The sequence below is a fragment of the Gorilla gorilla genome, chromosome 12 (assembly GCF_029281585.2).
Source record: "Gorilla gorilla gorilla isolate KB3781 chromosome 12, NHGRI_mGorGor1-v2.1_pri, whole genome shotgun sequence".
In the NCBI taxonomy this organism is placed as follows: domain Eukaryota; kingdom Metazoa; phylum Chordata; class Mammalia; order Primates; family Hominidae; genus Gorilla; species Gorilla gorilla.
Window position 1 is genome coordinate 114,391,639 of NC_073236.2, and position 12,370 is coordinate 114,404,008.

The following is a 12,370-nucleotide window of genomic DNA, read 5'->3' on the forward strand; positions in this document are numbered from 1 at the left end:
CTGGTAGTGGGATTGCTGGATCATATGTTCAATTTTTAATTGTTTGAGGATTCGAGGAACCCTCATACTGTTTTTTACAGAGATTGCACCATATTATAATCTCACTAGTACTGCAAAAGAGTTCCAACTTTGCACATCCTTGCCAACACTTGTTATTCTATGTTGATTTGTTTTTATAGTAGCCTTCATAATGGGTATGGAGTAATATCTCATTGTGATTTTGATTTGTCTTTTTTTGAGGTCTAATTTATGTTCTGTAAAATTCACCCACTGTGACAGTTAAATTATTTTCAGTTAATTTATACAATTTTGCAACCATTGCCACCATCCTGTTTAAGAATATTTCCATCATCCAAAAAGTTCGCTCCTATCCATTTGTAGTCAATCCCAGCTCCCACTTCCAGCCCTAAGGCAATCACCAAACTACTTCCTGCTTTTTCTAGAAATTACACATAAACAGAATTGTACAATATGTAGTCTTTTGTTTCTGACTTCTTTCATTTAGCATAATATTTTTGGGGTTTATCCATTTGTTTCAAGAATAAATAGGTCATTCTTTTTAATGTTGAAAATACCCTTTGCATGAATAGATCACATTTTGTTATCCATTCACCAGTTGATGAACATTTGGCTCATTTTTAGTTTTTGACTCTTATGAATAACGCTGCTATGAACATTCATGTCTTTCTGTAGACATATGTTTTCATTTGTCTTTAGTACATATCTGGGAGTAGAACTGCTGAGTCATGCAGTGCAAGCATATGTTTAACTTTTTAATTTTTTTTTTGGATACAGAGTTTTGCTGTTGTTGCCCAGGCTGGAGTGCAATGGCATGGTCTTTGGCTCATTCCAACTTCTGTCTCCTGGGTTCAAGGGATTCTCCTTCCTCAGCCTCCCAAATAGCTGGGATTACAGGCGCCCACCACCACGCCCAGCTAATTTTTGTATTTTTAGTAGAGACGGGGTTTCACCATGTTGGCCAGGCTGGTCTCGAACTCCTGACCTCAGGTGATCTGCTTGCCTCAGCCTCCCAAAGTGCTGGGAACAGGCATGAGCCACCATGCCCAGCCAAGGGTATGTTGAATATTTTAAGAAACTGCCAAACTTTTCTAAAGTGATGGGAGGCCGGGCACGGTGGCTCACACCTGTAATCCCAGCACTTTGGGAGTCTGGGGTGGGAGGATTGCTTGAGGCCAGGAGTTCGAGACCAGCATGGGCAACATGGCAAAACCCCGTCTCTACTTAAAAAAGATACAAAAAAATTAGCGGGGTGGGGTGATGCATGCCTGTGGTCCCAGCTACTCAGGTGGCTGAGGTAGAACGATGACTTGAGCCTGGGAGGTTGAGGCTGCAGTGAGCCAGGATTATACCACTGCACTCCGGCCTGGATGACAGAGTGAAACCCTGTCTCAAAAAAGAAAGAAAGAAAGTGACAGGACTATTTTACAGTCCCACCAGCAATACTTAAGAGTTCCAGTCTCTCCACATTCTCATCAGCACTTGGTATATTGTCATTCTTTGGACTATAGCCATCCTAGTTAGTGAGTGGTAGGATCTTATTGTAGTTTTAATTCGTATTTCTCTAATGACTAATGATATTGAGTACCTTATCATGTACATATTAACCATCCACATGTCTTCTTTGGTACAATTGTCTATTTAGATATTTTGCCTACTTAAAAATATTTACATAAACTTTTTATTTTAGTTTTAGATTTACAGAAGTTTCATAAATAGGACAGAGTTTCTGTACACCCTGCACTTAGTTTCACCTGTTGTTAACATCTTAGAAATGAAGCAGCCAGGCGCAGTGGCTCACGCCTGTAATCCCAGCACTTTGGGAGGCCGAGGCAGGTGGATCAACTGAGGTCAGGAGTTTGAGACCAGCCTGGCCAACATGGTGAAACCCCATCTCTACTAAAAATACAAAAAATTAGCCGGGCATGGTGACGGGCTCCTGTAATCCCAGCTACTTAGGAGGCTTAGGCAGGAGAATTGCTCGGGAGGTTGTAGTGAGCCGAGATTGCGCCATTGCACTCTAGCCTGAGCAAGAAGAACAAGACTCAGTCTTAAATAAATAAATAAATAAATAAATAAATAAATAAATAAATAAATGCGTGGATATCCACTTGTCTAAGCACCAGTTGTTGAAAAGACCATTCCTTGCACCACTGAGTTGTCTTGCCATCTTTGTCAAAATCAGCCGACTATAAATATGAGTTTATTTCTCAATTCTGTCCCATTGACCTATGTGTGTATCTGTCCTTATAGCTATACCATATGATCTTGGTTACTATAACTTAACAGTAAGTTTTGAAATTGGGTAGTGTAAGTTCTTTTCTTTTTCAAAATTGTTTTGGGTATTTTAATCGTTTGCGTTTCCACACACATTTTAGTCTATACCTGTCAATTTTAACAAAAGATTTTGATAGGGATTCTATTAAATCTGTTGATCAATTCTCCTCTTCTTCCTTCTCATACTCTACCTTTCTTCTCCCTTGTTTTTTTTCGGTGTGTTTGTTCTGCTTTTTGTTTTTCTTGCCTTCTGTGTTTGCATTGAGTCCTGTATAGGGCACAGTCATCTTCTATGTATAACAAATCCTTAGCAGTAGCCACAACCGTGGATATATTCCCTTTGATTCAACCCACTTTTATATCCTGCTTAATGATAATAATGTCAATGAAAAATCCTTTTCAGATTTTTCAGCTGGGCGCGGTGACTCACGCCTGTAATCCCAGCACTTTGGGAGGCCAAGGCAGGCGGATCAGTTGAGGTCAGGAGTTGGAGACCAGCCTGGCCAACACAGTGAAACCTCATCTCTGCTAAAAATACAAAAATTAGCCAGGCGTGGAGGTGGGGCCTGCAATCCCAGCTACTCAGGAGGCTGATGCACAAGAATCGCTTGAATTCAGGAGGTGGAGGTTTCAGTGAGCTGAGAGCCACTGCACTCCAGCGTGGGTGACAGAGCGAGACTCTGTCCCCACCAAAAAAAAAAAAAAAAAGATTTTTTTCAAAGATGTTTCTTTTTTTGTGAACTTACAATACAAATCATCTGTTCCTAAAAGGGTGTTAGATGTATGCAAAGAAAATTCAGAGATGAAAATTCAGATCTAGTAAATTCGTTTAGCACTACAATATATTTGTCCTATGACATAACCCAGCGCATGTCTTTTTTTGTTTTTGGAGGGGGTGGGGGGGCTTTTATCCCTTCAGTGACTTCCCCTTACACTTAAAAGCCGAAGTCTATACAATGGTCTACAAGGCCCCATAAAATCTGGTTCCTGGCAACCTCTCTAACTTTATTTCCTGCCACTTTCCCATTGCTCTATCCTCCTTTGTTATTCTGGTTTTGTTCCTTGCAAATACCAAGTGTGCGTCCACCTCAGGGCCTTTGCAACTACTGGTTCCGTTGCCTGATGTGCCCCTCATCCTCATACTCACATGGCTTATTTGTTTACATTATTCAGATCTCTCCTTAAATGTTAGCTTCTCAGAGATACTTTCTGTAACTCTTTTATCTAAAATAGCACCATCAGTCACTCTGTTTCCTCTTACCTTGTTTCAGTTTCTTCATGACACTTGCCATTATATGACATTTTAAAAATTCATTTTTGTATTTGTTTATAATCTCTACCCTATTAGACTGTAAGTTCTTTGAAAGCCAGGCTTTTTTTTTTTTTTCCTACCAAACTCATTTTACTGCCAGAGACAAGGACTTTATTTTACTTCCTGCTGTATCTCCGTATCTGGCGTGGGTCTGGCAGATAGTAGATCTTAAATACTTACAGAATGCATAACTGCATGTGTATCTATATGTGTTCATGACTTACTAATAGTAGTGATATTCATGAGGCATTCAGGTTATTAAATGATATCAGTGTGTCAGAATGAGGCAGGCTTTATTTCTTGTGGGGTTTTTTGTTGTTGTTGTTTTGTTTTTTCTTTGAGATGGAGTTTTGCTCTGTCACCCAGGCTGGATGAAGTGCAGTGGTGTGATCTCGGGTTACTGCAACCTCCACCTCCTGAGTTCAAGCAATTCTCCTGCCTCAGCCTTCCAAGTAGCTAGGACTACGGACACCCGCAGCCATGCCCAACTAATTTTTTTGTATTTTTAGTAGAGACGGGGTTTCACTGTGTTGGCTGGCTAGTTTCAAACTGCCGACCCCAAGTGATCCGCCTGCCTCGGCCTCCCAAAGTGCTAGGATTACAGGCGTGAGCCACCAAGCCCGACCTATTTCCTGTGTTTTTACAGTGCTAGACCAATAATTCAAAAATTGAAGTTGAAAGCAATGGTTCTCTAGTTCATTATGATTGTTTTAAAAATCCTTAAAAAGTAATCATTCATAATATTGGAGAAATTTGCTTTTCTTTGACATTTATTTCTTCCCTATCTAAACCTAAGTTATACCTGTAATATAATTTCATGCAGACATTGAGCCTCAGGACTGTATTTCATTTGAATGGAATTTCTTAATAGGATTTGTATACTGACTGCAATTTAGAATAATTTGAATATTTCTCCGCACCTTTGCAAGTCTTCATATTGCCCACTTTTGACTGGTGCCTGAGTTTAGAACCTGCTGTGTTAGCTCTCTTTCATTCTTCTCAAAACTCTGATCTGTCTACATATTTCTAGCAAATTAATCTTCTTGAGTCACTGCCTTTGTCATATTACTTCCCTATTTAAAAATCTACAAAACCTCACTGCCTGTAGAATGAAGGAGGCACTCCTCGTGCTGGAATTCAAGGCCTGTGTAATCGGGACCCACCTTACTTTTGGAATCTTATCTTCTACTACTAATTTATGGAGGACAAAGCCTCTGCTCTGCCAGACCTGCTGCCTTCCTACCCTTTAAAACTTTATTGCCCTTTCCACCAAGCTAGCTCATGATGTCCCAGCCCGGCTACCTGCTTTCCTGAATGTCCTACTTGTCTCAGATTTACAGGTTTTCTATATCCTGGAGTCCCGTTTAAATCCTGGTATGTCCATGCAACCTTCCTTAAAGCCTCCAAGTAGCTAGCTCATGTGGGTCTCTTCTTTGCATTCCTAAATTCCTTGAGCTCTTATTGTTTTATCAGTCATTTGATCATCCAATAAAATGCTATCTCTTTCCTTAAGGATTTCTTGAGTATGTATTAAACCAGGACTTCTTAAAGATTGTAAGCACTTTCTTTGCACCTTCAACTTCTTAAGGGCTGGGATTGTACATCTTTAGTGCCTGGCAGATTCCATGTGTTTGTGGGACTGAACTTTATACTGATTCGTGTTTCTAGAGGATGGAGCACAATTGTAAATTCTAGTTGAATTAGGTTAAATTCGGCAACTTTCTTGTAGTCTCTCTGTTCAAGGTCACATTATAGGACCTTGCTTGTTGATTTGGTATGCTTTTGCTGGTCCTACTGACGCTTTGGAAGGCAACCAAAGAGTAGTTACTCAGACTGTAAAAATCTGTATTTTTTATGGGCTTTTGGAGAGAAGTTTGTCTTTTACTACCAGAAATAATCCTGGAGGTCAAGATAAGGTTGGAATAAGGCATCTCCTTTGGTGTAAAGTGGCCCTTTTCTTTTGTCTCGCTTTTCCCCCTTTGGATCATGTTAATGGAATAATCCTAAGGGTAAAACTGGAGACATTGGCTCCAAGCATGAATTTAAAGAAATGTTCAGTTAAATTGTATTGAATAATCTACATCCTTGGTTTTTCACTTTTTTAAATAGAATTGTTTTGGAATTTAAGGGACTTCTTTTTTCCCTTTAGTTATTTCTTCTAAGCTGTGACCACCTCATGTTTAATTCTATATAAATCCAGCTGTTATTTTTCACTCATTTCCTGTGTCCAGTTTATCACAAGGAAAACATTCTTGTGAAGAGCTTCTCCATAGAGTTTATTGAGATGAATTTTTAAAGTCTTCATTTTGAGAAATTGATTAAACTGCTACTGATGTTATCTGAGTGAGCTCAGCCCTATTGAAAGCTTAAAATCTAAAACTGATACTGTATGAAGTATCAGTTCCATATGGAAGCATTAGAAAAGTAACCTGATTGGGCGCGGTGGCTCACGCCTCTAATCCCAGCACTTTGGGAGGCCGAGGCAGATGGATCACCTGAGGTCAGGAGTTCGAGACCAGCCTGACCAATATGATGAAACCCCGTCTCTACTAAAAATAGAAAAATTAGCTGGGCATGGTGGTAGGAGCCTGTAATCCCAGCTACTTGGGAGGCTGATACAGGAGAATCGTTTTAACCCAGGAGGTGGAGGTTGCAGTGAGTCAAGATCGCGCATTGCACTCCAGCCTGGCCAGCAAGAATGAAACTCCATCTCAAAAAAAAAGTAACCTTAAATTTGAACCAACGTGAATTTTAGGGTATGAAACTGATTTATATTGACATAATCTATGCATTTCTCACATAAATGAAGTGAATAAATACAAATAAATGGTACGATGCTGAACAAAAGAATACCTTTTAAGAAAATCTTTTGTGTTTCCATATAGGTTTAGGACATTAATATGTATTGTTCATCTGGTTGTGTGGGCACTCTAATTTATAAGCTAATCACCTCAAATTCCCTCTCACATTTACCAAGTTGTCAGGTAGGAAACATAAACATTTTATTCCTGCCCCTTTGAGAAAATCAGCAGTTGGAGCATGTTATAATTTATAATTACAAAGAACAAAAGCCTAAAAGAGAAATTCCTAACCACAGGCCCACTTTCACATGGGTTTGAAACCAGAATTTATACCATATTTTTAGCCCCCAAATCCCAACTCAGGAATTTAATTAAATTTAAAGCTTCTCTATTTGGGTGGTGCTCCCAGAAACCTGTCAGAAGCAAACATAAATTCTCTTTGTAGAAAGGCACTTAAGCTGGGCGTGGTGGCTCACGCCTGTAATCCCAGCACTTTAAGGCAGGCAGATCACTTGAGGTCAGGAGTTCGAGACCAGCCTGGCCAACATGGTGAAACCCTGTCTTTACTAAAAATACAAAAATTAGCTGGGTGTGGTGGCGGGTGCCTGTAATCCCAGCTACATGGGAGGCTGAGGCAGGAGAATTGCTTGAATCTGGGAGGTGGAGGTTGCAGTGAGCCGAGATCGCACCACTGTACTCCATTCTGGGCAATAGAGTAAGACTCCATCTCAAAAAAAAAAAAAAAAAAGAAGAAGAAGAAGAAAGGCACTTAGAAACCTCAGCCTTGAGTAATCTCCACAGATAAGTTCCAAGGAACTTGAACTCACCTAAGAAAAAAATAAGCTGGCCTGTGTAAGAATTAACAGGAACAATACATTAAAGTCCTACAAAGAGTGTGAACTATCAAATACAGAATATAAAGTAAATATTTTTTTAAAAAAGGAGTATGTTAAAAGTATAAAGTATGAAGAAACAAAAGAATATAAAAATTACCAGAAAATCTGAAAAGGAATCAAATAAAACTAGGAATTAAAAAAAAAATAGAAACCTCAATTAGATAAGGTAAATATCAGATTAGATTTAGAGATTATAAACCTACAGATAATTGGAATTCCAGAAGGACAAAATAAAAAAAATTCTTGGTAAGGCCAAAAGATAATGAATGGAAATTGTCCCAAGTTCATAGCAGTGGTCAACAAATCTTAATTAAGAATCTAGGCCGGGCATAGTGGCTCATGCCTATAATCCCAGCACTTTGGGAGGTCAAGGTGGGCAGATCACTTGAGGTCAGGCGTTCGAGACCAGCCTGGCCAACATGGTGAAACCCCATCTCTACTAAAAATACAAAAATTAGCCAGGTGTGGTGATGCGTGCCTGTAGTCCCAGCTACTTGGGAGACTGAGGCACAAGAATCACTTGAACCCAAGAGATGGAGGTTGCAATTGAGCTGAGATCGCACCACTGCACTCCAGCCTAGGTGACAGAGCAACACTCTGTCTCAAAAAAAAAAAAAAAAAAAAAAAGAATCTAAAAGAAAATTCATACCTACACACATCATAGTAAAGCTAGAGGACCCCAGAGACAAAGAAAAGATACTAAAAACAAATAGAAGATTATTTACAAAGAATTGACAGTTTCACAGAGAGCTGACTTCTGAAGAGCAACATTAGAAACCAAAGGAGAGTAGAATACGATCTTCCAAGAACTGAGAGGAAAATAATAATCCTAAAATTGTATACCCAGTGAGAAAATACCTGTCAAGAAAGGCAAAGACAAAAACATTTGCAGATGAATAAAAATGCTTACTACTAAAGGAACCTCGCTAAAGGAATTTGTAAAGGGTATGTTTCAAGGAGAAGGAAAATGATCTTAGGCATTTGACAAAATTCAACCCTCAATTCACATTTTTAAAAACTCTCAGAAAGTTAGGAATATAGGGTACCTTCTCAATCTGAAAATGCACATCTATGAAAAACCTACCTAGCTACCATCATACTTAATGTTAAAAGACTGAACATTTTACCTTAATATTGGGAACAATGCAAGAATGTCACTCTTAGTGCATCTATTCAGCATTTTACTAGTGATCCTAGCTAGTGCAGTAATACGAGAAAAAGAAATTAAAGGCATTCAGATCGAAAAGGAAATATTAAAATTTTCTTTATTCATAGATGACGTGATTGTGTACATAGAAAATGCTAAGGAATCTACAAAGCAAAATACTAGAACTAACAAAGTTAGCAGTATTGCAGGACATAGGTCACTTTAAAAAAATCAGTGGCATTTCTATATATTAGCAGCAATTAGAAAATGAAATTTTAAAAAGCAATACCATTTATAATAGCATTGAGAAACATAACGTAGGAATAAATATAATGAAATATGTGCAAGTTGTGTATAAATACTACAAAGTATTGCTGAAAGAAATTTTAGGGCCGGGTGCGGTGTCTCACGCCTGTAATCCCAGCACTTTGGGAGGCTGAGGTGGGTGGATCACCCGAAGTTGGGAGTGTGAGACCAGCCTGACCAACATGGAGAAACCCTGTCTCTACTAAAAGTAAGAAATTAGCCCGGCGTGGTGTTGCACACCTGTAATCCCAGTTTCTCGGCAGGCTGAGGTGGGAGAATCGCTTGAACCCGGGAGGCGGAGGTTGCGGTGAGCCGTGATCATGACGTTGCACTCCAGTGTGGGCAACAAGAGCGAAACTCCATCTCAAAAAAAAAAGAAATGTTAAAAGCCCTAAATAAATGAAGAGATATACCATATTTATAAATTGGAAGGCCAGTGGTATACCTAGCATATTTGACATTCAGAATGGATCATATTTAACAGCCCTTTCCTTTATATGTCAAAATTGTTAGTAATTATCATGAAATGAAACAGATAATTACTGATTCCTGCTTTTGTCTTATTATTCCTTTCGTTATCTTCAGATTTTCTCTGTTTATCATTCAGTCATTCAGCAAATATTTATTGGGCACTTAATATGTTCCAGGCCTCACTTAAAGAAAAACAGACAAAACAATCTTTTCTCCCATGGAGCTTGTTTTTTAGTGGTGGGAAACAGGCAAAAATCATAATAAATAAATAAATTATATATTAGAAGGTAGTAAGTGCTATATAGAACAGCAAAATAGGGAAAGAGGGATGGGCAGTATTGGAGGTCTAGTGGGTTGCCATTTTTAATAATTGCTTTAGGCCGTAATGAAAAGTGACATTTGAACATCAGCTGGAAGGAGGTGATGGAGTTACCCTTTTGGGCATCTGGAGGAAGAGCATTCCTTGCCAAAGCAACAGGCTGGGCAAAGGCCCTGCAGCCAGAGCATACCTAGCATGTTTAAGGAACATCAAAAAGCTGGTAGAGGGGGAGTTAAATTAGCAAGAAGGAAATGAAATCAAAGATATTATGAGGGCTAGATGGTAGAGGGTCTTATATGCCATTGTAAGGACTAAGTGACATGAGGATGTGTTTGGATTGCTTTGACTGATCTGACTTCCATTTTAAAAGGATGTTCTTTCTGGCCGCTGTAGAGAATAGACTAAAGCAGAGTCAGGATGGAAGGAAGGAGTCAGCTTTTGAAAAAGGTGAGAGGAAGACTTGGGTGGACGAGGTGGATAACAGTAGAGGTAATAAGAGGTGATAAGATACACGAACATTGGATGTACTTAGGGCAACAGTATTTGCTGACAAATACTGGAGAGTGAGAAGGAGAGGTCAGTTTGGCCTGCACAGCTGGAAGGATGGCGATGAGGATTACTATAGGTAGAACAAGCTTGGGTAGGGTAAGAGCTCCATTTTGGATGTGTTTTGAGTCCTTTTTGACATCCAAATGGAGGTGTCAGATAGGGAGTTTGTATGTCTGGAGTGGGGGTGTGTAACTTGACCATGTAAACCTTTAGGATTCTAAATACATCAAGCCACATGTCTTATTGATGTGGGTACACTGGAGTAAGTTACAAATGAAAAAGTACTAAAGTACTGCTGGATCCAAAAGTTTACCATCTTCAAAATGAAAAGCATCGTAGACTGCTTCTAACACATCAAGTGCACTTTCAGGGATATGTGTGGTTTGGAAATACAAATTTGGGAATTGTCAACTTACAGATAATATTTAGACAAGAGAAAACATGTAAGGATCAAACCATGTTACTAATTTCTTATTTCTTAAGATGGTTATTCAGTTAATTCTTTTTTAAAAATTATTTTTTTCTAATATGCATGGATCCAATTGTAAAGTTAAGGCAATTTCTAAAATTTCTAAACACATGAGACTTTTTTGTATTCTTTGATGCTTTGTGTTAATTATTGAATTTTGGTGAGAGATGATATTCTGTATGATAATGATTCTTTGGTAGAGTTGAGATTTCTTTTAGGGCCTAGCATCTAAACAATTTTCCTAAAAAATTGTGCTTAAAAAATTCCTCAAATTGTTGGGTACAGGTTTCCCCATATTCTCATTTTATCAAGCTTATTATGTGTGCAGAAAACATTAATTTAATTTTTAACAATTCTTATTGATACATAATATTTGTACATTTTTATGGAATACATGTGATATTTTGCTAAGTGCATAGAATGTGCAGTGATCGAGTCAGGGTATTTCCTCATGTTCTCACTTATAACTGGGAGCTGAATGCTGAGAACACATGGACACATAGAGGGAAACAACACACACCAGTGTCTATTGGAGAGTGGAGGGTGGGAGGAAGGAGAGGATCAGGAAAAATAACTAATGGGTACCAAGCTTAATACCTGGGTGATGAAATCATCTGTACAACAAACCCCCATGAGACATGTTTACCTGTATGACAAACCCACACATCCTGCACGTGTACTCATGAACTTAAAAGTTAAAAAAAAACAACTCGGTATTTAGGGTATCCGTCACCTTGAATATTTATCATTGCTGTGTGTTGGGAACATTTCAAGTTCTCTCTTCTATTTTGAAATATGCAATACATTATTGTTAACTATAGTCACCCCCCTGCTCTGCTGTTGAACATTGGAACTTGTTCCTCCCATCTAACTCTGTGTTTGTACCCATTAACCAACCTCTCTTCATCCTTCCCCACCCTGACACACCCTTCTCAGCCTCTGGGTGACCATCATTCTACTCTCTACCTGTATGGGATCAACATTTTTAGCTCCCACCTATGACTGAGAATATGTGATATTTGTCTGTGTCTGGCTTATTTCAGTTAACATATAATCTTCAGTTCCATCCATGTTGCTTCAAATGCCAGGATTTCATTCTTTTTACCACCAAGTAGTATACCACATTGTCTTTCCATTGAGGGCATACAGAGAAATTATTTCTAAATAATTGATATAGAAGTAAAGATGATGTCCTGTGGAGAACTGTGTGCTGACTCAGAACCTTTGACTCAGAACCTTTAGCGATGATGAAGACATTGACGTCAAAGATGCATTTAAAGACTTTGGATGAAATTGAGTCATGAAACTGAAATAAAGCTGTATTTCTAAATTTTTGTGCTTTTAAATTTTATCAGTAGCTGTAGGAGGAAAGAGAGAAATAAGGTTTAGTAGGAGAAGTACAAGTGACAGCAAGCTTTTGATATTTTTTTTTTTTAATGGAGCAAGCAAACCCCAAATATAAGTTGATATTTCCCAAGAAAGGATCTCTAAAAACTAACTCAACCATGTAAACCTTTAGAATTCTAAATAAATCAAGACATATATCTTGTTGATGTGGGTATAAATGAAAAAGTACTAAAATGATGCTGGATGCAAAAGTTTACCACCTTCAAAATGAAAAATACCCTAGACTCCTTCTAACACGTCATCAAGTTCAGCTCTGTCTACAGCGGCATTCTTCAGCTTCCTGTGAATGCATCCATTTATCATTGTCCCCAACCTTTGTATGGACATGTGAGAGAAATCGTGACAGAGGAGGCCTTGAGTGGAGAGGCTGGAAGAGTGTCATTGTCAGCTGTACCTCC

At 38.6% G+C, this 12,370-nt stretch overlaps 1 protein-coding gene and 1 long non-coding RNA gene across 15 annotated transcripts in view; one reads left to right on the forward strand and one right to left on the reverse strand.

Annotated features, from left to right (window-relative positions):
• The window catches only part of DTNB (dystrobrevin beta), a 296,213-nt gene that overhangs the window by 153,225 nt on the left and 130,618 nt on the right, over positions 1-12,370 (forward strand). The window lies entirely within an intron of this gene.
• Positions 1-12,370, reverse strand: part of LOC109025762 (uncharacterized) — a 100,162-nt gene that overhangs the window by 1,386 nt on the left and 86,406 nt on the right. Inside the window, exon 7 of the long non-coding RNA XR_010130039.1 lies at positions 8,998-9,120. This is a non-coding gene — a long non-coding RNA (uncharacterized lncRNA). The remainder of the gene's footprint in view (positions 1-8,997; positions 9,121-12,370) is intronic.